This window comes from Tamandua tetradactyla, chromosome X, assembly GCF_023851605.1.
Source record: "Tamandua tetradactyla isolate mTamTet1 chromosome X, mTamTet1.pri, whole genome shotgun sequence".
Classification (NCBI taxonomy): Eukaryota; Metazoa; Chordata; class Mammalia; order Pilosa; family Myrmecophagidae; genus Tamandua; species Tamandua tetradactyla.
The window spans coordinates 49,813,907-49,841,401 of NC_135353.1; the positions used below are offsets into that span (position 1 = coordinate 49,813,907).

At 36.6% G+C, this 27,495-nt stretch overlaps 1 protein-coding gene and 1 non-coding gene across 3 annotated transcripts in view; one reads left to right on the forward strand and one right to left on the reverse strand.

Annotated features, from left to right (window-relative positions):
• Positions 1 to 27,495, forward strand: part of KLHL13 (kelch like family member 13) — a 353,054-nt gene that overhangs the window by 155,685 nt on the left and 169,874 nt on the right. The gene's annotated exons all lie outside the window — the stretch shown is intronic.
• LOC143672217 (U6 spliceosomal RNA) lies at positions 15,329 to 15,435 on the reverse strand. The gene has a single exon (XR_013169686.1). It is a non-coding gene; the product is annotated as a U6 spliceosomal RNA (small nuclear RNA).

Sequence of the window (27,495 nt, forward strand, 5' to 3'; positions counted from 1 at the left end):
TATGAGGCAAGGCTCTGGATAAGATTGTTTTTGACATTTTGATAGAATTTTGTGGAATTAAGAGGTATAATGATGTTAGCTGGTTGTTTTTAGATATACTGGTACAGTTATGAGGGAAAGGGATGAACAGAAGCCTTCAAATTTGCAACTTAGGCACCATATGAAAGATTTAAAAGGTCCACGTGTGCCCTGAAAGAAAATCCTATTTCCTATAGTTGCAGATTTGAGATCTCTAAAAGCAAGACACAGAGCCTCATTATCCGTGTAGCAAATTTACAACGTAAACTAAAATCTCAACCTTGCAGGGTATCTGCTGTTAAAGTAAGGGCTTTTATTGGAAAAGAGTGGTATCCTAAAACTTGGGATTGGGACATACAGCTTGATAATAATGGCAGTGGAGACATGGAAACCCTGGGATCTACTGAGATTTTGCTAGATAGACCTGTAATGGTCTGTTCTGAGGATGTAGCTGTTCCACCTCCAGCCTGTCCTGAAGAAACAGCTTCTCAATCTCCAGTCTGCCTTCAGAAAACAGCTTCCTGGCCTCCAGCCTGGTCAGAGGAGTCTACAAACCAATCTCCACCTAAAGAGATTAACCCTTCAGTTCCTGCTAAACCTGTAACCACCTCCCCTGGCAAAATAGCCCTCACTTCTCTGTCTGGAGCAACTAATCCTGTTTCACCATATGAAACTGCCATGGAATGCCCTGAGTTAATTGTCTTGAAAGACACTTCTAGTTCTTTTCATGACCCACCCCCACCACCCCTCTTTTCTTCAAGATCTATAACAAGACCAAAGTCCCAATAGGCCTCAAAAACTGAGGTAGAAAGTGTGACCCATGAGGTGGTATGCTAAACTCTAAAAGAACTACATGAGTTTTCCAATCTATATGGATAGAAATTAGGGAAATATGTGTGGGAATGCACATTAAGCGTGTGGGATAGTGGTGGAAGGTATATAAAGTTGGGTTCAGCGGAATTTATTGATATGGGCCCACTAAGCAGAGGTTCTGCATTCAGTGTTATAGCTCGAGGGGTTAGAAAAGGCATTAGCAGTTTGTTTGGATGGTTGGCTGAAACATGGATCAAAAGGTGGTCACCATTACTCGAGGTCAAAATGTCAGAACTTCCCTGATATAATATAGATGAAAGGATTCCAAGGCTTAGAGAGATTGGAATGTTAGAGTGCTCCTACAGTCCGTGAATGTCCAGAGGATGCACCTTATACCAGGACTTTGAGGAATAAATTTTTGAGACTACCTCCATCGTCCCTGAAGAGCTCTATAGTGTTCATTCTCTGCAGGTCAGATATTACTGTGGGAACTGCTGTCACTGAGCTGGAATCCTTAAACACAATGGGGTTGATCAGATCCTAAGTTGGCAAAAGCCAGGTGGCAACAGTTAATCCTCATAGACAAGTTAGGCATGGCCACCATAAGGTGCAACAGACTCAAAGGAGCTGTCAAAATAATCTGCCTCTCAGAGATGTGTGGCATTGGCTAGTAAATAATGGGGTACATAGAAGTAAAATAGATGGGCAGTCTACTAAATTCTTGTTTGAGCTGAATGAGCAGAAGAATTCTAGTTCAAATGGACAGAAGTCTAACTTGAATTATAAAAAAAGGGTCACAGTCCCTTAATCAATTCCCAGTCTTGAGACGGTTTGCAGACCAAGAGCCCCTGAATGAGGGGAGGGTTGGGTACCCTTGGGAACAGAACCTGTTACGCTGCCAAAAATTTCCACAGTTAACCTTCCTCCCAGCCTTCTCCAAGGAGACATTTGACCTTTTACCAGGGTGACTATGCACTGGGGAAAAGGAAATTATCAGATATTTTGGGGATTATTAGACAATGGCTCATTGGCACTAATTCCAAGAGACACAAAATGTCATCTGGTCCACCAGTCAGAGTAGGGGCTCATGGAGATCTGGTGATTGATGGAGTTTTACCTCAGATAAATTTTAGAGTGGGTCCACTGGGTCCCTGGACCCATTCTGTGGTCATTTCCCCAGTTCCAGAATGCATAATTGGAATTTACATACCTAGCAACTGGCAGAATCCCCACATTTGTTCACTGACTTGTGGAAAAGGCCAAGTGGAAGACACTAGAACAGACTCACACCTATCAAAATAGTAAATCAGAAGCAATACTGGATTGCAGAGATTAGTGCCACTTTTAAGGACTTGAAGAATGCAGGAGTGGTGATTCCCATCACATCCTTATTCAACTCTCCTATTTTGTCTGCGCAGAAAACAGATAGGTCTCAGGGCCGACAGTGGATTATCATAAACATAACAATGTGGGGATTCCAATTGCATTTCCTATTCCATATGTGGTATCATTGCCTGAGCAAATCAACACATCGCCTGGTACCTGGTATACAACTATTGATCTAGCAAATGCTTTCTTCTTAATAGCTGCTAGTTAGGACCACCAGAAACAGTTCGCGTTGCAGTATACCTTCACTGTCCTACCTCAGGGGTATATCAGTTCTCCAGCCCTTTGTCATAACCTTGTTCACAGGGATCTTGATCATTTTTCCCTCCTACAAGACATCATAGTGCTCCATTATATTGAGGATATTGTATTGATTGTACCTAGTGAGCAAGAAGTAGCCAAAAGTAGCAACAACTCTACACTTATTGGTAAGGCATTTGCATGTCAGGGGATGGGAGATAATTCCATAAAAAATATAGGGGACCTCCACCTCTGTAAAATTTCTAGGTGTCTGGTGGTTTGGGGCCTGTTGAGATATCCCTTCTAATGTGAAGGGTAAGCTGTTGCATCTGCCCCCCCCCCCCCCACAACCAAAAAAGAGGAAGAATGCCTAGTTGGCCTGCTTGGATTTGGGAGACAACACCTTCTTTATTTGGATGTGCTACTCCAACCCATTTACTGAATGACCAGAAAAGCTGCTAGTTTTGAGTGGAGACCTAAAAAAGAGGCTTTATGACAGGTCCATTCTGCTTTGCAAGCTGCTCTGCTTCTTGGGCCATGTGATCCAGCAGATCCAGTGGTGCTGGAAGTGTCAGTGTCAAATAGACACACTGTCTGGAGCCTTTGGCAGGCCTCTATGAGAGAATCACAATGCAGACCCTTAGGACTTTGGAGGAGAAAAAGCCTTACCATCCGCTGCAGATAACTACTCTTGAGAAACCTCTTTTGACCTGCTACTTGGCCTTAATAGAGACTGAACCATTAATCATGTGTTCCAAGTTACCATGAGACCTGAGTTGCCTATCATGAGCTGGGTATTGTCTCACCCACAGAGCCATAAAATTGGGCATGCATAGCAGCACTCCACCATAAATGGTATATTAGAGGTCGGGCTCAAGCAGCTCCCAAAGGTGCCAGTAAGTTACATCAGGAAGTGGCCCAAATACCATGGCCCCCACTCCTGCCACATTACTTTATCTTTCCCAGCTCAAAGCTAAGTCCTCTTGGGGAGTTCCTTACAGTCTGTTGAAGAGAAAACTTGGGCCTGATTTACAGATGTTTCTTCATGACATGCAGGGACCATCCAGAAGTGGACAGCAAGACACCTAGCCCCTTTCTAGGATGTCCTTGAAGAACAGTGATGAGAGGAAATCCTCCCAGTGGATATTTTTCTCATTCTTTCACCCTCCACCTATTTGTGTCTTTGACTTTAAGTTGAGTCTCTTGCAGACAGTATATATTTAGGTCATGCTTTTTTATCCATTCTGCCAATCTCTGCCTTTTGACTGGAGAGATTAATCCATTTACAGTTAAAGTCACTACTCATAATACAAGACTTTCTTCTGCCATTTTACTATTTAGCCTTTGTTAGTCTTCTAACTTTTATGTCTCTCATTTCCATTAATGCCTATTTTTTTTTTTTTTTTTTTTTTTTTTTTTTTAGGGAAACATTTTCTTATTTTATTATATTTTGTTTGTTTGTTTTGTTTTTTACATGGGCTGGGACCGGGAATCGAACCGGGGTCCTCCGGCATGGCAGGCAAGCACTCTTGCCCGCTGAGCCACCGCGGCCCGCCCCATTAATGCCTATTTTTATATTTATTTGAGTTTTTAGGTTTTTCCATATTGAGTGCCTTCTCATTTCTATCTGGATACGTTTTTTAAATCTCTTTTCCTTGTGGTTACCATGGGGTTGAAATTTAACACCCTAAATATATAGCAATCATAGTTCATTTTTTTTACCAATTTAACTTCAGTAGCATATACATATACTTTTACTATACCACTCTGTGTGCACCAATCATTTCTTGTAATTAATACTATTTAAATTTTTGTACATTGTATGTCCCCAGAACCTAGATTTATCATTACTTTTATGTATTTTCATTTTAGAACCTGTAGGAAGTAAGGAGTATTATATACCAAACAATACAATACAATAATACTGGTATTTATAGTTACCCAAATGGTTACCTTACGGTCTTTGTTTCTCTATGTGGTTTTGAACTACTGTCTTATGTCCTTTCCTTTAAGTCTAAAGACTTTAGCTTTGGTTGTAGGGTTGGTCTACTGTTGATGAAATCCCTCAGCTTTTGTTTATCTAAAACAACCCACTACCTTCTTGCCTCTATAGTTTCTGACGAGAAATTAGCAATCAGTCTAATTGAGACTCCTTTGCACATAACGTATTGCTTTTCTTTTGCAGCTTTCAGAACTTTCTCCCTGTCCTTTGCATTTGATAATGTAATCAATATATGATGGGGTGTATTTTTCTTCATGTTTATCCTGTTCGGTGTCCTCTGAGCTTCTTGGATGTATATATTCATATCTCTTACTAAATTCATGAATTTCTGTGTTATTATTTCTTTGATTATTCCTTTTGCCCCTTTCTCTATTTCTTCTCCTTCTAGGACTCCCATAATGTATATATTGGTGTGCTTGATTATGTTCCGGAAGTGTCTTAGGCTGTTTTCTCTTTTTTTTTAAACTTTTTTTTATTAATTAAAAAAAAATTAACAAACAAAACATTTAAATATCATTCCATTCTACATATACAATCAGTAATTCTTAATATCATCACATAGTTGCATATTCATCATTTCTTAGTACATTTGCATCAATTTAGAAAAAGAAATAAAAGGACAACAGAAAAAGAAATAAAATGATAATAGAGAAAAAAAAACTATACGTACCATACCCCTTACCCCTCGCTTTCATTTACCACTATTTCAAACTGAATTTATTTTAACATTTGTTCCCGCTATTATTTATTTTTATTCCATATGTTCTACTCTTCTGTTGGTATAGTAGCTAAAAGGAGCATCAGACATAAGGTTTTCACAATCACACAGTCACATTTTAAATTTATTAAGACCTGGTTTGTGCCCCAGCATGTGGTCCATCCAGGAGTATGTTCCATGAGAATTTGAGAAGAAGGTATATCCTTCTGTTTTGGGGTGCAATGATCTGTATATGTCTGTTAGATTTAGTTCATTTATGACATTATTTAGTTTCTCTGTTTCCTTTTTAATCCTCTTTAAATGTTCCATCTATTGGGGAGAGTAGTGTGTTGAAGTTTCTCACAACTATTGTTGATTCATCCATTACTCACTTCAATTTTGCAGTGTTTATGTCATGTATGTTGAGGCACCTTGATCAGACGCATAAATATTTATGATTGTTATTTCCTCTTGGTGAAATTGTCTCTTTTTTAATATGCAGTGTCCTTCTTTATCTCTTACAGCATTTTTGCATTTAAAGTCTATGTTGTCTAATATTACTGTAACTACCTTAGTTTTATTTTGTTGTTGTAACTGCTTGCGTATCATAAGTTTTTCCGTCCTATCACTTTCAACCTGTTTATATCTTTGGGTCTAAAATGAGTCTCTTGTAAACAACATATAGCTAGACCATATTTTTTAATCCATTATGCCAATTTTTTTCTTTTGGCTAGGTAGTTTAATCCATTAACATTCAATGCTGTTTCTGTAAAAGACACCCTTATGTCAACCATTTTAGCCTTTGGCTTTTATTTGTCAGATCTATCATATTCCTCATTTTTTACCCTTTCCATTACCTTTACTAATAATCATCACTTCGATACTCTCCTCCAAGCCTCTCTCTCTGTGGCCTTTCTTTTTTACAACCAGTAGAACTTCCTCCAGTAATTCTTACAGGGCAGGTCTCTTTTTAACAAACTCTCAGCTTTTGTCTATGAATATTTTGAGCTTTCCTTCTCTTTTTAAGAACAGCTTTTTTGGATTAAAAATTCTTAGCTGATACTTTCTCTCTTTCAGAATTTTAAATATACCATACCACTGCCTTCATGCCTACGTGGTTTCTGATGAGAAGTCAGAACTGAGACTTATATGGATTCCCTTGCATGTTGTGAATTGCTCTCTCTTGCTGCTTTCAGAATTCTCCCCTTCTCTTTAGCATTTTACAGGCTGACTAATATGCAACTTGGAGTGGGTCTATTTGCATTTATTCTAATTGGAGTATGTTGGGCTTCTTGGATTTGCATACTAATGTCTTTTAGAAGGGTTGGGAAATTTTCAGCCTTTATGTCTTCAAATATTCCTGGACGTTTACCATCTCTTCTCATTCTGGGACACCTATAATGCATATATTTCTGCACTTAGTCTTGTCTATCATTTCCCTAAGACCTGGCTCAAATTTTTCCAATTTTTCTCTGTCTTTTGTTTTATGTGTTCAAGTTAGGCTGCTCTGTCCTGTAGTTCAATGATCCTTTCCTTTTGCTCTTCAAATCTACTGCTGTGTGTCTCTGGTATATTTTTAATTTCACCTACAGTAGCTTTCATTTCCATAATATCTGCTATTTTTTTATGTATTCATTCAAATTATTCTTTATACTCTCCTAGTGTCTCCCTAATATCCCTTACTTCTTTAATCTCTCATTGATGATTATTCCATCGTATAAAATTATTTAGGATACTTGTTTGACCATCTTTGAATAGTTGTTACAAATTCTGTATCTCCTTGGACTTTTAAATTTGATCATTTGGCTAAGCCATATCTTCTTTCTTTTATTAAATAGAACACATATATTTAATATAATTTTAATAATCCTACATTTTAATCTTCCTACTTTCTATGTAGTTTCTATTTTTAAAAACATTTTTTAAAACATAACAACACATAAATGTGAACTTTCTTACCATATGATCATTCCATTTTTGGTATATAATCAATAACTCACAGTATCAACACATAGTCGTATATTAATCACCATGATGATTTCTCAGAACATTTGCATCAATTCAGAAGAAGAAATAAAAGGAAAAAACTCCTAGATACCATACCTCTTATCCCTCCTTCTCATTGACTTCTGGTATATCCATCTACCCAAAATATTTTAGCCTTTGTTTCCTCTATTTTTTTTATACCTCTCACCACTCCTTTTCATTGAACACTAGCATTTCAATCTACTAAATTTATTTTAACATTTGTTCCCCGTATTATTCATCCTTATTCCATATGTTCTACTCGTCTGTTGACAAGGTAGATAAAAGGAGCATCAGACACAAGGTTTTCACAATCACACAGTCACACTGTGAAAGCTATATCATTATTCAGTCATCCTCAAGAAACATGGCTACTGGAACACAGCTCTACATTTTCAGGCAATTCCCTCCAGCCTCTCCACTACATCTTGAACAACAAGGTGGTATCTACTTAATGCGTAAGAATTAGTTTTCTCTTTTAATATTTCTTTTTCTTCTGCTTCTCAGCAAGACTAATTTCAAGTGTCTTGTCTTTGAGTTGACTGATTCTTACTTCAGCCAGTGCCAATCTATTCTTGAAACTTCCTGGGAATTATTTATTTATTTTTTGTGGTCTTCAACTCCAGTAGTTCTTTTAGTTCCTCTTTAAAATTTCTATTTCCTTGGTCTCTCATATTATTAATTCATTGTTTTCCTGATATCCTTTATTTCTTTCTCTCTATTTTCCTTCGTCTACTTAAGTATTTTCAGTATCTTTTTTTAAAAGGCTTTGTTTGGTATGTCCACATTCTCTTCTTCTTTGTTAGTGTTTTCTGTATTTTAGCCTCTTCCTTTGAATAGGCTATCATTTCCTGTTTCTCTGTCTTGCACTCTTGTTGCACACTGTACATTTTAATATTTTAAAATGTTAACTCTGAGATTTATTCTGTGGGATGCCCGTTTCTTCGTTTTGTCACCGGTTAGTAATAAGACAGAGATTTTCTTGAACTTTAGCCCACCTATCAGGTGAGACTGCTGAAAGTGAATGCTGTCTACAGAGTTTGCCCTGTTTTTATGGGCCTCCGTCTTATCTTGGGCTTTTGCTTCTTAGCTGTTTTGGGATTCTCCTAGTAACAGGAGTTTGATTGTCCCCTCTGTCCCAGGAAACAGACCACCCTCTCCTGGTTATTTGATGCTGGCAGGCCTTTGTCCCAGAATGTCTGGCTCTGTAGTTTTTTTCTTTTGGCTCTATAGTTTTTTACAGTCCTTTCATTATCTCACACTGCTTTTGCTTGGAGGATAAGTTCTGTGAGAAAAGTCACCCCAAAGAGGACTTTCCCATGTCAGTTGTTCCCAGCTACAACTTAGCCAGGGACCCACAAAATGAGTACAGTTGCTTGGGGAGGAATCAGGTAGGGCATCAGAAGTTTCTCTGACAGCTCCTCCAAAGTTAAGTTTTCCTGGCTTTCCCAGTCAGTACAGCCCTTCACCTAACTGTTCCTTGCAGCCCTGAGAAAACCCTGCATCTTTAAATCTCCACCGCTCTCCCCTGTCTGGGGAGGGTTGAAACAATGGCTGCCACTGCCTTTGTCTGGGTTAAGTTGAAACGATAGCTGCCTTTAGAACCCGGACCCAGTGATCTGGATTTGCTGTTCTCTGCAAATCTAAGATCATCTATACCCACCCTTGTTCTTGGGGAAGAGGATTTTTATATCCCTTCTATTATCAGCAGCTAGCCAGGGTCTGGACCCTGTTGATGTCTGCTATGAGATGGGGGATGGGCACTCATAGTCACTGCACAGAGTGAGTAGTTTATAGTTCTTTACCACAACTGATCAGTCTCTTCCTCCTGCTCTTCCCTGGATGCTGTACAGTGTTGGTCTGGCCTCTGGAGTTTCAAAATAGTTGTTTTAGACAGTTCTTGCTTGCTTAATTATAATTTTGGTGGAAGGACTGAGTCCTAGAGCTCCCTACTCCACCATATTCCCTGGACGTCTCCCACTGTGCTAACATTTTTCACTTAATAAATTGAAGATATGTTTCTATGTCCCCATTCCTCTTCAGCATCACTTTAGCATCATTGTGTAGTATTAAATAAGATATGCTTGTAAAATGCTTAACACACTCTCTGGAACACAATATGCATGCAAATATTATGTGCTATTATAGTTATTGCTGTCATCAGCATCATTTTCATTATTATTTTATTGTATGGATGTACCAAAATTTGTATGAGCATTTCCCTAACTTTAAAAATGTTATTGTGAAACAATGTCAGATTTACAGAAAAGTTTTAAGACATCACATCAAATTTTTTCCTTAACCATTTTAAAGTAATTTGTTAATGTAATGCTCCATCAGCCCCAAATTCTTGTATGTATAATGCTATGATAATTTAAATCATGAAGTTAACATTAATATACTACTACAATTTAATCACATTTTTCCTTTTTTTTTTTTTTTGCATGGGCAGGCACCGGGAATCAAACCTGGGTTTCCAGCATGGCAGGTGAGAACTCTGCCTGCTGAGCCACCATGGCCTGCCCACAAAAGTGTTCTTAATAGTAAGAAGTTCCAGTTCAGAGTCATACATTGCATTTAATTGTCAGATCTCTTTAGTCTTCTTCAATCTGAAACAATTCCTCAGTCTTTCCTTGACTTTCATGACCTTGCCAGTTTTAATACTACAGACTGGTTGTTTTGTAGAATGTACCTTAATTTGTGGTTGTCTTCATGATTCCTCAAGATTATATTTTGGTTTTGCTTCTTTGGAAGGAATAGCACAGAAATGTATTTGTCTTATTGTATACTATTAGGTGGCATATGATTTTGTCCCATTCTGATGATGTTAACTTGATTAAGGTAGTAACATTACTCTCTACTGTAATGTTAACTTTTTCACCCTTTGTAATTAATTGATATCTTATTCCTCAAACAACTTTCAATTATTCATTTATTTATTTGTCAGTATGGAATCATTGACTCCTATTTTATTTTAAGGGGTTACAATTCCTTATTTATCATATACTAAATACTCCAAGATTTTGCCAGGGGGAATCCCTTCAGTTTGGTTTCTGTATCCTTTTGACATAGCCCCATCATTTTAAGGGCACTTCCTTCTATTCCAGTTCATTTTGTACTTTCTTTGCCTTAGCTGTGTAAGCAGCCATCCAGGTTTCCTTTTATTGGGAAATGGTTTCTAGAAATAAAGATCTGTGTGCTGGGAGTGCTCTTTGCTGTTGAGGAGTCTCTGCTCTCAGACTCTTTGAGTGGACAGAACTAAGAAATAGATTATGCATATCCATATGCACATATATTCATATATATTTTTACATCTGTATTTTTGTATCTGTCTTTATATACTGAAAACCATGAATTCATACCAATATCCCAAATTCCAATCCAACACCCCAGAGTTCATTCAAGTTTTCTCCCTTTCTATATTTTCACCCCTTGATCTCTGACATTAAGAAGTGTGTCTCCTGTCATCTTCCCATTATTTGATTAATATCCTATAATGTAGCCAGTCTCCTGTTGATGACTCCCTCCCCTAGATGTCCTTTTCACTCTGTTTGGCCTCCAATAATCTGTGCCCATCTGTGTCTGCCACCTCTTCTGCAGAGATACCCTCCTCATTCTGTTTAAAGTTTCAAGTCGCCATACTTGGCTGCTGTTGATGCTACTGTCATGCAGGAACACCTTCCACATCTTCTTAAGCCCCACAAAGGACCTCCGTTATGCTGTCTGCCAACAGTGGATGCTAAGTTTGCTTAGCTCACCTAATGCGTTTTGGATTGAATTGTACAGGGAGGGAAAGGGAAAGAACATTCTCTATATTATGAGTTTTGTCACTTTTAATTCAAAATCATGATTTTTAGTGATTACTTTTCTTCTATTAGATGCTTAGTTATATCAAATATTATTTTTGGTATTATAAATAGTGCCCCCTGCAGTGAACATCCACATTTTTCTCAGAGTTTATGGCATATTTTGCTTGTCAACTTGAGTGCCTTTCTTCAGATTAATATTAATTAGATTACTGGTATTATTATTTCTGGTTCAATTTCTACCTAAATAATATTATAGAAATAAGTTGTCAGAAAATGAGGTAGTTGGGAATAAGACAATTTTTCAGATAATTATGGTGTAATTTCTAGAATCGTTACTCCTTTCTTATTAATAATAATCTAGGATGGAAATAATTTTAAAATGTATTTCAGAGTAACCTGTTCCTGATTGTTTAAGGTTATGATCATGAGTTTATGAAGTCTGGATTCCTTAACATTTCATAGAAGGCCCTTCATTATCTGGCTTCTAAACTACCTTTCTAGCCCCAATTTCAGCCTTTTGTCATTTTAGTACCCTATTCTGTTGCTGTGCCACATTATTTGCCCTTCCTCAAATATGCCATGTTCGTTCGTACCTCTCTGATAAGCTTGGTTTACCAAGGAGGCAGATTAATCATATGCTCAAGGAACCAACTAGATAGGGCCACCAAAAACAAATGAGGGGGAAAGGGGTGTTTGATAGTTCATGAGCATCCGATTTGTTATCATCAAAGAAATTAGACCTTCATTGGACTTCCTTACACCTAATTTACCATTTAGGATTATTTTATAGTTTGAAATACTGTAGGGGAGAAGCCTTACCCTTTCTGTATTTAAGACCTCTAAAGGTTTATTTAGGCCCTGTTTTGTGCCTTGGTCTTGACCTTACTTAGCACTGTGAACCCCCCCTTCTCTCTCACCAACAGAATTACATGATATTCCATCCCATAGTGCTTTATTGCACACCTTGCAACTAGACACAGTCCCTGTATCTATCCCAGTAGCTTATACAAAGTAGAGAGTCATTAAATGTTGTTGAATTGAATAATTTATTGTCTTGTCTATAGATGTAGATGGTGGCCCTAATGAGAGTGGTTAAATTATCTCATAGACTATAGGGCTCTGGACACATTACCATCTGCTAGTATAGAATTGTATATGTCTGTATAGTCCAGTTTTGTTAATACATCAAATTTTCCAGGAAATAGGCAGTGCTGAAAAAATGAACAATCTGAAAAAGCCGTAAGATTTTTATGCAACAGGATGGTTTACTCTTAGTTTGCCCACCCCCCCAAGTTGCCTAGCCTTCTGACAATCAGGATGCATCTTTAGATTTTCCAGATTTATTCCTGTACATACATTTTATTCAGTTGCCTTAGTTCTTTATAAACCAAAGAACCTTTTTGGTTAAATTGAGACCAGAGATACAGGCACCATCTGACTTTTTCACCAGAGGCAGTTTAAGAGGAATAAATTTTTTTTAATTCTGTTATTAGATGTATTTCACATTATTGCTGCTTCTTTTGCTGTTTAAATATCATTTCTCTGTGCCCTGCAGGAGTCATAGAATTACTTAACTTGTTCCTGTTCTGTTGAACTGTCCTTCTTCAGACTACAATAAGTTCCAAATGTCATCTTTTGAGTACTCATCCTTATTAGCAGATTATTTTCCAATGGCAGGAGTTTCCAATTGTCAATTAGCACATGAATGGTGGTTTGTTAGAGATATTGTCATAGGTCCGCAGTGATATAAGAGAAACAATTTAGTGATTCCCCCTTCCACCCCAGAAAGCTAAATGTATTAAAATTATAAGGATTCTCCCTCATACGTTTTTAGTGTAAAATATCCCATTTTCCTTTCTTTAATGAAAAAATGGTTCTAAGGAATAGTGAATTTTATTTTCTGAAACTGTTGAGGCAATATGTATTTCATAATTGAGGTTCTTTTTTATTTTAGAAAGGTAATGTTCTAGTTTGCAAGCTACTAGAATGCAATATACCAGAAATGAAACGGCTTTTAAAAAGGGTGAATTTAAGTTGCAAGTTTAGAGTTCTGAGGCCATGAAAATGTCCAAATTAAGGCACCGACAAGAGGTACCTTCACTCAAAAAAGGCTGATAAAATTCAGGGTTTCTCTCTCAACTGTAAAGGCACTTGGCAAAGTCTGCTAGCTTTCTTTCCCAGCTTCTTGTTTCATGAAGCTCCCCCAGGGGCATTTTCCTTCTTCCACTCCAAAGATCTCTGGCTGCATGGGCTCTCAAGCTTTTTCCAAAATGGTTCCCTCTTAAAGGGATCCTGTAAACATCCCCACCTTGAATGGGGGGAGAGACATCTCCATGGAAACCACCCACCTGCACTTGGGTAGGTCACATCTCCATGGGGACAATAAAAAATTTCCCACCCAGCAATACTGAATGAGGATTAAACAACATGGTTTTTCTGGGCAAACAGATTTAAACCGCCACAGGTAACATAGTACATATATCCTATATTATATAACTCCCCCCAGCACAGTATGAGGTGAAACCCCATTATCAGCTACGTTAGTATTTCTGCAGTGAAACATAAGAGTTTTTACACTTAAGTGAGATAGAAAAAGCCCATGAATAGCCTCCCGTCACTTCAGGTTAGGTTTTACCATCAGATGAGTTCAGGTCAGTTCAGATTTTGCTGCCAAATGAATTACAGGGAAAAAAAATGAACATGATTTCCAAATATGTTTAGATATTAAAGCTATGGATAAGGGGTGACAGACCTATAGTTGCCTTTTAATGTTGTTACTTTGCAAAATAATTTGGTTACCCTATGTAGGACTACAAAATATTTCTGAAATTCCAGTGATCCATGAAACTCAGAAGTACATGCAAAGATGCTCAACATCACTAGCTATCAGAAAATACAAATCAAGACCACAGTTTGAAAAAGAAAATACAAAAAAAAGATAAAAAAAAAAACCCAGTGAGATATCATTTCACACCTACTAGAACAGTCACTATTAAATAAATAGAAGACTACAAGTATTGGAGAGGATGTGGAGAAATAGGAACACTCATTCACTGCTGGTGGGAATGGTGGTAAGATGGTGCAGCCATTGTGAAAGACATTTTGGCTGTTCCTCAGGGGGCTAAGTATAGAATTACCTTACAAATCAGCAATCCCACTACTAGGTATATGCTCAGAAAAACTGAAAACAGGGATGGGAACAACAATTTGCATACCAGTGTTCCTAGTGGCATTATTCACAATTGCAAAAATACGGAAACAGCCTAAGTATCCATCAACTGATGAAGGGATAAACAAAATGTGGTAATTACGTATGATGGAATATTATTTATCAGTGTGAAAGAATGAAGTCTGGATGCATGCAACAACATGGATAAACCTTGAGGACATTATGTTGAGTGAAATAAATCAGATACAAAAGGATAAATATTGTATGATCTCAATAATATGAGCTAATTATAATAAGTAAACTCATAGACTTAAACTCTAGAATGTAAGTTCACCAGAAGATAGAGTGAAAGTAGAGAATGGGGAGCAGATGCTTAATGTGTGGAGACTTTTTGACTAGGTTGAATTTAAATATTTTGAAATGGGTAGAGGTGATGGTAGCATATTAATGTGAGTGCAATTAATAGCACTAAGTTATGTGTGTGATTGTGGTTGAAAGAGTAAGTATAGAGTAAAGTATGTCACTAGAAGGAAAGCTAGAGGATAAAACATGGGACTGTATAACAGTGAACTTTGTGGTGTATAATGACTGTGATTAATAGCACAAATATAAAAATGTTCTATGAACTAGAACAAATGTATGTCACTATTACCAGGAGGTAATAGTAGAGTGATATATGGAAAAAATGCACATATTGGCAAACTATGGACTATAGTGAACAGAAATGTTTTACTATTCTTTCATCAACAGTAACAAATGTACCGCACCAATGTTAAGAATCAGTAATGGGTGGGATAAGGGTTATGGCATGTTTTGGTTTTATTTGGAGTAATGAAAGTGTTCTAAAATAATTGTGGTGGTGAATGCACAACTATGTGATGACGTTGTGAACCATTGATTTCACACTTTGCATGGATTGTATGATATGTGAATATATCTCAATAAAACCACTTTAAAAAACTCAAAAGCACAGGAAAACACTAACTTGAAAGCCATTGAAGTGATTATAACTTTACTCTTATGCTCATCCCTAGCCAATGACAATGTTCCTGTTTGCTTTACAAAGCAATATATTGTTGGTTGTAATCTTTGAATATTCCAAGATTCCCTGAACGTACTTTTAATTGAAATGAATTAAAGTTAAGTTTATCTTGTAGCAATTTTTTTTTTTAAATATGGAATGCTTCACGAATTTGCATGTCATCCTTGCGCAGGGGCCATGCTAATCTTCTCTGTATCATTCCAATTTTAGTATATGTGCCACCGAAGCAAGCACTCTTGTAGCAATTTTAGGAGGTTAGGGCTGGGGAAAAGTTTGTAGCAGAAACTCTCTCACAATTCCCAGTGATAGGTTGGGATTCTCTGATAGGGATTGGTTCTAATCTAAAAAGATCATCTTAATTGAATTTGTTTGGCCATATAGATCAGTGAAATTAAGACCCTGTAGGTAGGTCTTTTCCCACTTACAGTCTCAAGAAAACAAAAATAATGATGAGAATTGCATAGAATTTTTTTCCTTAAAATCTCTTCTTCTCCCCAGAATATTTGAATACTAGCAAAGCAGTTTACATATTTGGATTTCCATGGGGATGTTTGTCGATATATAGTTCAGTTTGAGCTCTTTGTTGTGAGCTTTTTGTTTTCTTTAGTCTATGTACCTGGGGAAAATGGTTTTCATTTGATTCCTAGTGATCTGGCTTTCTTATTGCATTATTTTTTTACATGAAAAGCTGGAGTGGAATTTCCACATAGGATTAGACACTTCTGTGTTGAGGAAGAGCAATGGCAAATAGCTTTGTGAACTTAGGTTAACCAATTAACCTTTGATATTTGTGGTTTATGTTCCCATCTATCAAAGGGGCCTAACAATTCCCACCTCCTGAATATAAAATGAGTTAGAAGCTGTGAAAGCAAATTGACAATGAAGACCACTTTAATGTGAATAATTATTATCTTGAGGAATAATTCCGCAGCTGAAATTTGTAGGCCTTCACACCACACATTCATTGTATATCATTGTCTGATGTGGTTTCAGAATGGAGGGGTAATTTGACCTCCCTATTCTACATGGTCTTTTAGATTCTCTTCTCTAGTATCCTAGCAGGACATGTTATCCAAGTAAGATGTCTAATAGTCTTTGCCTTCAAAATGTTGCTAATCATACTTAATTATAACCTGATTAAAAAAAAAAGTAGATATGAGTTGTTATACATATGCATGCTTTTTATACAGCTTAACATGATAGATTCAAATATAGCTACACAATTCTTAATCTAGCAAATCCTAGCAAATTCTACCAAGTCCAGAAATTGGGCTTGGTGAAACAAATATTTTACCTAGCTGGATATAATTTGATTCTTGCTTGCTTTACAGTAGTATTTCTCTATTAATCAGTGTGCTTTTTATCAATTTATTGCTCCTCTGCTCCAAATTGATACTTTTTGTCTGCTCTGTGAAAATGGGCCTAAGCCCTTTAAATATTTATTTCCTTTGTCACCTGGCACTAAAGTTTTGTCAATATAGGGTGCTGAAAAGGAATTTCTGGAGAAAAGGATTTTGCTTCTTGGTTCAGTGTGCCTCTTCTGCAACGGAGGCAGCATCTCTTGTGCTCAGCTTCTTCACTCAGTATTAAGTAGCTTTTCCTGGAATCTCCTCAGATGGTTATGTAGCAAAGTGCTTCTTGTTAGATACTTTCCAGTGAACAGTTTTCCCCTATATGTTTGGGTATGTTCCAGAGTGTGAGATTTGGACAGTTACACAGAGGAGGTTTCTAGAAAATTCCAGAGGATAGGCACCACAACAACTTCTCTGTCCTTCAGTGAGCCACAAGCATGCCCTCCCCAAGAAAGTCTACATCTCAGTCCTGGGGAAGGGATTTCTTCCTTGGGTGCTCTATCTTAGCCCTAGAAGTAGTGGCTGCTCCTTATATCTGCTATAATTTTTAGATTTCTCTTTATCATTTCAATCCCTTTTTATTCCATTCCCCTGTCATAGTTAATTATTCTTTTTGTGAAACTTGCCCTGTTCAAATTATCACGTGTTTTCTCTCTCCTGATTAATCCCAGATTGAGATAACCGGTTAAATTTTCCATGAGCCACCGTATATCAACTGTAAGATGATTTTAAGGGATGACACCATTTTGCTTGTAGTTGGGAAAGCAAAGGCAACACATCTCAAATATATTTTAGGAAAATGTCTTAAAATACTATAACGTTAAAATGTTCTTCCTATGGAGTCTCTGTACCTAAATGTGTGTCTCTCTTTTATCTCCATGTTCCCCATCCTAACTGTTAATTTACTCTTCTTATCCTCTTCTATACCTATTCACTTTTATAGACTTAGTTTCTAATTCCATCCTTGCTTTTAACAAGCTATCACTTGACCTCTCTGGGTCTTAGTTTCCTTTTTTATAAGGCAAAGACATAATAGAAGGTCATAAACTAATAAAAACACAGGCATGGAAGTACTTTATAATTAGTAGGGTACCACACAAAGAGAAGATTATATTAATTGTATTTATTGAATAGTTTTCTCTTCCATGTTTTTAATTTTTAAATTTTATTTTTAGAAGCTTTGAGATGGCTTCAGAGGTGCTCACCACCTAATAGTGCAGATATATAAATATTGATAATTATTAGATTAGACAGAATATATTGGCTGCTAAAATAGGGGGACAGATAAGATTATGGGAGCCCTGACAATTAGCTCTTAAGTCTGGCCTGAAGATTCATGGTTTAATTCCAAGGAGAGCCATCTGATCTTGAAGAATCTAATAGCTTCCATTTGTTAAATACCTGTGAAACAATGGGCTTTATTCTAGGCCCTTTATATATGTTATCATTTTTAATCTTTACATTTATTCTTATAATATTAAGTTATTATGTCTTAGACTTATTTTCAAAATACCTTGCTTGGCAACAGGTTTTCATTCACTTTTTTTTTTTTATTGAAACCCACCTCCAGTCATGTATCACCAATCATTGGCAGTAAACTTAAATATAGAAAATTCTTTTTTCTTTGCAGTTTTTTAGGTATGTTCTCTTTTTTTCTGTATCAGTGCATACTTGAATTTGAAAAATTGGTTAAATCCTTTCACCTAGAAAGTAGAGTAGAGAGAGTATATGATAATCTCTATGTTGAAAAAGGGAAATGATTTGTTTAAAAATCATTAACTCATTCCTACTGTGTATGTCAGTGGATGTAAAACATTCTAGGGAATGACATATATAATTAAAAATATAAAAATATGTGGCATTTCTCTAATTTTTTCTCTCAGTAACCTTGCAGTCATCCTGGGCTTTCCCTCTCCCTGACCACCTCACATTTAAAGATAGTAGAGGACTTGAGAATGTTTATTCAGGAGCCAGATTGCCTCGGTTTGAATTCCAGTTCCAATATTTACTCATTGTGTGAACTTCCTTTTCCATGTTACTTAATTTTCTGTGCCTGAGTTTTCTCTTCTATAAAATGGAGATATTAATAGTACCTATATTCTATATAAGGTCATAGTAAGGATTAAATAGATTACATGGATAAAGCATTTTAAACTTCTTGGCACATGGTAAGTGCTCAACAAATGTTAGCCATTATCATCAGTTCCAGTCAGTATATCCTGTGCATTCTATTTCCTTAAAATCTTTTTGAGTACCCCCACTATTTCCACTACTACAGCCTTAGTTTAAAACTTTATGTGGTCACAATTGCAATTGTGCCCACCCCCAATCATCCTATTCTTTCTCATGTAACTGCTTGACACACTCCTGCTCATTCTTTTTTTGGCTTTTTAAAAATTTAAAGTTTTATTCACATACCTTACAGTCAATCATAAATGTACAATTAGTGGCTTCTGATATAATCACCCCTTATATCCCCCTATTATTGACATTAGGCTTTGGTATACTGTCTTTGTTGCAAGTAATGAAAGAATATTACAATGTTGCTATTAACTATAAACCGTTTGTGCTGGTTTGAATGTGTGGTGGACCCCAGGAAATCCATGTCCTTTAATCCTCATTCAGTATTGCTAGCTAGGAGCTTCTTGATTGTTCCCATGGAGATGTGACCCACCCAATTACGGGTGGTAACTTTTGATTAGATAACTTCCACGGAGTTGTGACTCCACCCATTCCAGGTGGGTCTTGATTAGTTTACTGGAATCCTTTAAAAGAGGAAGCATTTTGGAAAGAGCAGTAGAGCCACGAGAACCAGGAGAGCCCACACATCCAGAAATCTTTGGAGATGAAGGAAAACGCCCCTGGGGGAGTGTCATGAAAGAAGAAGCCTGGAGAGAAAGCTAGCAGATGTTGCCATGTTCACCATGTGCCTTTCTGGTTGACAGAGAAACCCTGAATTTCATTTGGCATTTCCTGAGTGAAGGTAAACTGTTGTTGGTGCCTTAATTTGGACATTTCTATAGACTTGCTTTAGTTGGGACATTTTTGGCCTTAGAACTGTAAACTTCCAACTTAAGCATCAATTGTCCAATATCTACCCTCTTTCTATATCCTGATAACCTATGCTTTTTAATTGAATTCTCAGAGTTTGCTCATTCATATCTGTGAGATCATATAGTATTTGTTCTTTTGTTTCTGGCTTATTTCAGTCAACATAATATCCTCAAGATTCATCCCCACTGTTGCATATGTCATTTCATTTTTTCATGCAGTTGTATAATATTACATCATGTATCTATACCACAGCTTATTTATCCTCTCATCAGTTGATGGACATTTGGGCTGTTATTGGCAATCGTGAATAATGCCTCTGTAAACATTGGTGTGCAAGTGTCTATTCATGTCCGTGCTTTCAGTACTTCTAAGTATATAAGTAGTAACTGGATTACCAGATCAAACGGCAGTTCTATACTTAGCTTCCTGAGGAACTGCCAAACTGCCATTCCGAGTGGTTGCACCATTCAGCATTCTCACCAACAGTGAGTAAGTGTGCCTATTTCTCCACATCCTCTCCAGAACTTGTAGTTTTCTGTTTCTTTGATAATGGACATTCTAGTAGGTGTGAAATGGTATCTTATTGTAGTTTTGATTTGCATTTTCCTAATAGTGAAGTTGAGCATCTTTTCATGTTCTTATGAGCCATTTGTATTTCCTCTTTGAAAAGAGTGTATCCATGTCTTTTGCCCATTTATTAATTGGGTTGTTTGTCTTTTTGTTGTTGAGTTGTAGGATTTATTTTTATATTCTAGATATTAAACCCTTATCTGTATGTGGATTCTGAATATTTTCTCATATAAACTAGGCTGTGTATTTCTTTCTTGGCAAAGTCTTTTGATGCTCAAAAGTATACAATTTTGATGAGATTCCATTTACCTATTTCTTCTTCCATTGCTTGTGCTTTGGGCATAGGTCTGTGAAACCATCTCCCACAACATCCTTATGATATTTCTCTATATTTTCTTCTGAGAGTTTATGGTTTTAGCTTTAATGTTTGGTCTTTATCCATTTTGAGTTAATTTTTTTAATAAGGTGTGAGATAGGGTTCCTTTTTCATACTTTTAGATAGGGATATCCAGTTCTCCTAGCATCATTTGTTGAAGAAGCTGTACAAATGAGTGGACTTAGCTGCCTTGAGAAAAATCAATTGACAATCGATGAAAGGGTCTGTATCTGAACACTCAATTTGATTAAATTGTTCAGTATATCTATCTTTATGCCAGTACCATGCTGTTTTGAAAAGTATAGCTTTGTAGTATGCTTTGAAATCAGGTGGTTTGAGACTTCCAATTTCATTTTTCTTTATCAAGATGTTTTCAGCTATTTGAGGCACCTTGGCCTTCTTATTTGGAATTTAGTTATGGATTTTTCTATTCTGCAAGGTAGGTTTTAGTATTTTAATTGGTATTGCATTGAAAATGTAAATTATTTTGGACAAAATTCACACCTTAACTATATTTAGTCTTTCAATTCATGATCATGGTATGTCCTTTCATCTATTTAGAGCTTCCTTGATTTCTTTTAGAAATGTTTTGTAGTTTTATGTGTAGAAGTCCTTTACATCCTTGGCTAAACTTAATCCTAGATATTGAACATTTTTGTTACTATTGTAAATGGACTTTTTCCCTTGATTTCCACCTCACATTGCTCCTTACTAGTATACAGAAACATTACTGATTTTTGTATGTTGATCTTTGTATCCTGGCAATCTGCTAAACTGGTTTATTAGCTCTAGTATATTTGTTGTAGATTTTTCAAGACTTTCTATGTATAGGATAATGTCATCTGCAAACAGCGTAAGATTTAGTTCTTCCGTTTCAATTTGGATGCCTTCTTTTTTGTTTTTCCAGCCCAACTGCTCAAGCTCAAACTTCTAGGACAATGCTGAATAGCATTGGTAATAATGGGCATCCTTGTTTTGTTCCAGATCTTAGAGTGAAGTCTTTCAGTCTTTCCCTATTGAGTGTGATGTTAGCTGTGGGTTTTTCACATATTCCCTTTATCATATTGAAGAAGTTTCCATTTATTCCTACCTTTCAAAGTGCTTTTATCAAGAAAGGATGTTGGCTATCTAATTTAACCTGTCTGGACAGTTTAATTAAACAACCTAATTACATGTAACCTAGAATAATGAATGAGATCTTATTATTCTGCACAGGTTAATGTAATACCTGGATACATTCCCAAGTACTTTGGGCAGAAAAGAAAGAAAAGAGTTTGCAAAGTCATTGTGAGGCGAATGATGGTGTATACATATGATTGAATATTGTGCTGCTACAAAAAGGAAGCAGATTGTGAGGCATGCAACATTGTGAATGAACCTGTGGGACATTTGGTGAGGCAAAATAAGCCAGAAACAAAAGAGCAAATATTGCATGGTCTCATTTAGAAAATACTTGTAAGAAAACTGGGGCCTAGATTGTAAGCTCTTATAGCAGTCACATTTAGTCCAGAGTGGTAATTGTTATTTCTGGATTTTGAGGGACTGTGCTATGTATGTATAACCTGGTATTTAGACATAAGAATGAAGCTGATAAGGTCAGGATTAAGGTAATTCAGAACACTGCTGTAAGAAAGACATTGTCTATATTTTAGGACCTCATCTGCTCTTTGAGACCAAAGGAAAAAAAGGTTTATTTTGTTCAGAACCTAAATTTTCTGTAGCACATACTCTAACTCAACCTGTCTGGATAGGTCATTTAACAGTCCAAACACAGGGATCCCAGAATAAGAATGAAAGATTTTAATCCTGTATAGCTTAATGTAATGTCTGGATAAGTCTCAGAGTATATTAAGCAGTTAATCAAAAAGTATTGGCAAAGTCCCTTGAGGGATGGGAGAAAAAAAATGGAATTATTAAGCTTTACCACAGGAGAAACCCCTGATATTGTGTCAAACATTTGGGACACCCAAATCAATAGGCCAAGCCCTTGATCTTGAGGCTTGCTCTTGTGAAGCTTATGTATGTAATGGAGAAGCTTCGCCTACCTATAGTTACATGTAAGAGTTACTTCTGGAGGACCTCTTTTATTGCTCGGATGTGGCCTCTCTCTCTCTCTCTAAGACCAACTCTGCAAGTGAAATCGTTCCCCTCCCCACTAGGTGGGAAATGACATCTAGGGGTGAAAGTCTCCTTGGCAGTATGGGAGATGACTCCCAGAGATGAGCCTGGCCCTGCACTGTGAGATCAGCAATGCCATCCTGACCAAAAGGGGGAAGAGAAGTATAACACATAAGGTGTTAGTGGCTGGAAGAGTTCAATAGAATTGAGAGGCTATGCTGGAGGACACTCTTATGCAAGTTTCAGTTAGACATTGCTACCTATCATAAATCAACCAAAACTATTCCAGCCAATCCTAAAGGACACCCAGGGCTTTATATGAGATTCTACAAAGGTTCCATGCACTAGGGTAACTTTGCAGAAAGCTACAACCTCCAGATGGGTCCCTGGACCAGATTAGTCCTGAAAGAGGGGCCAGCCTCTCTAGAACATCAGCTCGTTCCATCTCCCTACCCCATATTATTGATAGCCACTTCCAACATGAAAAAGTTAGAATAGCTCTATAACCCACATACCCCTAAAGAGTGAGACAGAAAATTCAAAGGTGATGTTGGAGTTATACAGAGAAGGTAGGATTTAACAAATGAATATGGTTGCTGAATGATTATATTGATGCTTCTTTTAGTCTCCAGTACCTTAGATCAGCTAAAAGTTAAAACATAAAATTGTGGATTTGTAACCCATGCCAAACTTTGAAATCTGTTCTTCAGCTAATTGTTGTGATGTGCTTTGAAATTTATTGCTTTTTCATACATCTTATCCCCCCCCCAAAATATGATGATTCTGATGATAAATGCAGAGCTATATTATGATATTGTGAACCATAGATTGTATACTTTGGAAGGTTACATGGTATGTGAATATATAATATATATCAATAAAAAGTTAAAAATTAAAAACAAAGTGTATGGGGAGCTAGAGGCAGAGAGAGACATACTAGGTTTTCTTTATGGTCCCAGTGTAACACAAGAAATGGAAACAATAATTGTCTCTGGGGAGGGGACCAAGAGTAGAAGAGAAACTTTTCATTGTATACCCTTTTGAACTATTTAAGTGTTTACGAGTGTGCCTGTTTTGTTTTTTTTTTTAAGGTAGAATGAAACGTGATTTCAAAACTAAAATGAAATTAATGGGAAAACAGTTGCCTTGAGGGATGGGGAAAAATGTGGAAATATTAAACTTTACCATCTGGGGAATTCCTGATGTTCTCTCAGGAACTAGAGACTCCCCATCAACCATTTAAAAAGGAAATAGATCTATATGTCCCTTAAAAGACTTTAATATAATTTTATTGAATTATATTCACATACTTCTTATACTCCTATTATTTATTTAATTTGTCTTAATTTTCTTACTCATCTTCCATACTCTGGATAAAGGGAATGTCAGTCACAAGGTTTTCACAATCACACGGACACATCATTAAAGCTATATAGTTATACAATCATCTTCAAGAATCAAGGCTACTGGAGTACAATTCAACAGTTTTAGGTATTTCCTTCTAGCTATTCTAATACAATAAAAACTAAAAAGGAATATCTGTACAATGCATAATAATGACATCCAGAATGACCTTTCATTTGTGTATGAAATCTTTCAACTGTATATGAAATGAGACTTTATCTTGTTTCATTTCTTTTCCCCCTTTTGGTCAAGAAGTCTTTCTCAATCACATGTTGCCAGGGCCAGCATCATCCCCAGGTTTCATGTTCCGCATTGCCAAGAAGATTTACACTCTTTGGAGCCATTCCCATGTAGAGTGTAGGTTGGTGAATTACCTGCAGAGTTGACTTCGAGAGAGGTCACATCTGAGCAACAAAAAAGTTCTCTGTGGGTGACTCTTAAGGATAATTATAATTAGACTTAGCATCTCCTATGCAGGAATAAGTTTCATAAAGGCAAGCCCCAAGATCGAAGGTTTGGTTTATTACTTTGGTAATTCTCAAAGTTTGCAAGAATGTCTGTCATTCCCCAGATGGGGAAGTTAAAAATTTCCACATTTTCCCCAAGTCCCTCTAGGTCCTTTTGCTAATACTTTTTAAAAATTTTCTACTTAGATTTCTCTGGGAAGTATCAGGGCATCACATTAACTTTGTGCAAAGCAACAAGATCTCACTCCCCATTCAAAATTCCACATAATTATGGTGTTTGAATAAAGTAATCATACAGGTTAAATTGGATAGTGTGCTATAGAAAAAATATAAATTTTGCACCAAATATACATCTCTTCCTTTTAGCTCATGCAATAGTTGAAGTTTATAACACAGTCGATATCCTTTACCCATTAGTTTGATTTACCACAGTCCTAACCAAGCTCATTTCATTCATATCACTAATTGAAATCTGATCTCTTTTTCAGCTTTTTAAACAGTTGCTGTATGGGTTAATGGTACTTTCATAGCTGCAGAACTCTAGCTCTGAGTCTCAGGTGTCACTCAGATATCCAAAGTTCCAGGGACTGACCAGGTTATACAGAAAGAGCTCCACATCTCAGAATTTAGAATAACATTTACAACTCAGGAATAACTGTCACTGCTGTAAGAGCTTATAATCTAGAAACCTTTACAATAAGCCTTTCCCAGATAACCTATGCTCTCACATTTAATTCTGATTTTGCTCATTGTAGTTAGTATATATTAGTAAGGCATTATAATATTTGTCTTTTCATTTTTGGCTTATTTCATTCAACATTCTGTCTTCAGGTTCATTCACCTAGTTGGATGCCTCACAACTTCATTCCTTTTTACAACGGCTAAGTATTCCATTGTATGTATACACCACAGTTCTCCCTTTTGCTTATCAGGCCATCTCCAACAACTGGAAATTGTGAATACTGCCACCGTAAACACCAGTTTGCAAATATCCGTTTTTTTCCCTGCTTTCAATTCTTTCGAATATATACCTAATGGTGTTGCAGGATCATATGGCAACCCTATACTTAGCCTCTTGTGGAACTACCACACTGCACTCCAGATGGACTGGACCATTCCGCTTCCCTACCAACAGTGAATAGGTATATCTCTCTCTCTCCACATTTTCTCCAGCACTTGTATTTTTTTTGTTTATTTTTTTAAAAGTTCTATGCACACTCCATATCGTTATCCTAAGTAAACAGTGATTCCCAGTATAATCACAAAATTATGCGTTCACCATCACATTCTTTATGAGGATATTTCCATTTCTTCCTCAAAGAAAGAATAAGAAAAAAGAATAAAAAATAAAATAATAAAATAAAATAAAAAAGGAAAAACAGCAACACCGCCTCCAAGAATCCCATACCTCTCCCTCTTATCCTCCTCCTACGAACTTTTAGTTTTGGTATATTGCCTTATTTTACATTTAATGGAAGGATATTACAATGTTACTGTTAACTATAGACTCTTCATTTGCATTGATTTTATTTTTTCCATATACCATCCCATTTTTAAAACCTTATAATGTCGACATTCATTTGTTCTCCCTCATTTGAAAGCATTGTTCTATTTATACATTTAATCACCATCATTGTCTACTCTAGGTTTCACTAAGCTATATACAGTCCCAGTCTTTATCTTGTGTCTGTCCTTACGGTGTCATACATGCCCCTTGCTTTCTTCTTTCAACCAAACTCACTCATCTTCGCTCAGTATACTTACAATATTGTGTTACCATCAAATAGTATTATGCTATCCATTTCTGGATCTTTGCAATCAATCCTGTTAAATATTCTGTGCTCCTTCAGCATCAAATGCCCAATCTCTGCCCTGTTTCTATCTCCTGATAACCTTTGTTCTCAACTTTAACTATCAAAGTTCACTCATTAATGATATTTAATATTAGTGAGACCATACAGTATTTGTCCTTTTATTTCTGGCTAATTTCACTCAACATAATGTCTTCAAGGTTCACCCATTGCATGCATCAATGCTTTATTCTGCCTCACAGCTGTGTAATATTCCATCATATTTATATATTGCAGTTTGTTTACCCACTTATCTGTTGATGGACATTTGGGCTTTTTCCACCTCTTTACAATTCTGAAAAATGCCACTATAAACATTGGTGTACAAATATCCCTTCCTGCCCCTGCCTTCAATTCCTCCAAATATATTCCTAATAAAGGAATTGCTGGGTCAAATGCAATTCTATACTTAGCTACCTGAGAAACTGTCAAACTGCCTTCCAGAGTGGTTGCACCATTCTATATTCCCACCAGCAGTGAATAAGTGTGCTTTTTTCACCGTATCCTCTGCAACACATGTAGTTTGATTGGTCAGTTTATTCCATTAACGTTAAATGTTATTACTGTAAAGGCAGTACTTTCTTGTATGATTTTGTCTTTTGGATTTTATATGCCATATCTTTTTTTTCCTCTTATTTTTCCCTTAGTGATAGTCTTCATTTCTACACTGTTCTCCAAACCCCCCTGTCCTGTCTTTTCCTATCTGTCTGTAATGCTCCCTTTAGTATTTCTTGTATAGCAGGTCTCTTGTTCACAAGTTCAGTGTCAGTCTGACACTATTTCAAACCTTCCCTCATTTTTGAAGGACAGTTTTGCCAGATATAGAATTTGGTTGGCAGTTTTTCTCTTTTCAGTATCTTAAATATATCATACCACTGCGTTCTCGCCTCCTTGGTTTCCACTGAGAAATCCACACATATTCTTATCAAGCTTCCTTTGTATGTGATGGCTCACTTTTCTCTCACTGCTTTCAGAATTCTTTCTTTGTCTTTGACTTTTGACAGTCTGATTAGTAAGCAGCTTGTAATAGGTCTATTCAGATCTATTCTGTTTGCAGTACTCTGTGCTTCTTGGATCTGTAATTTTATGTCTTCATAAAAGGT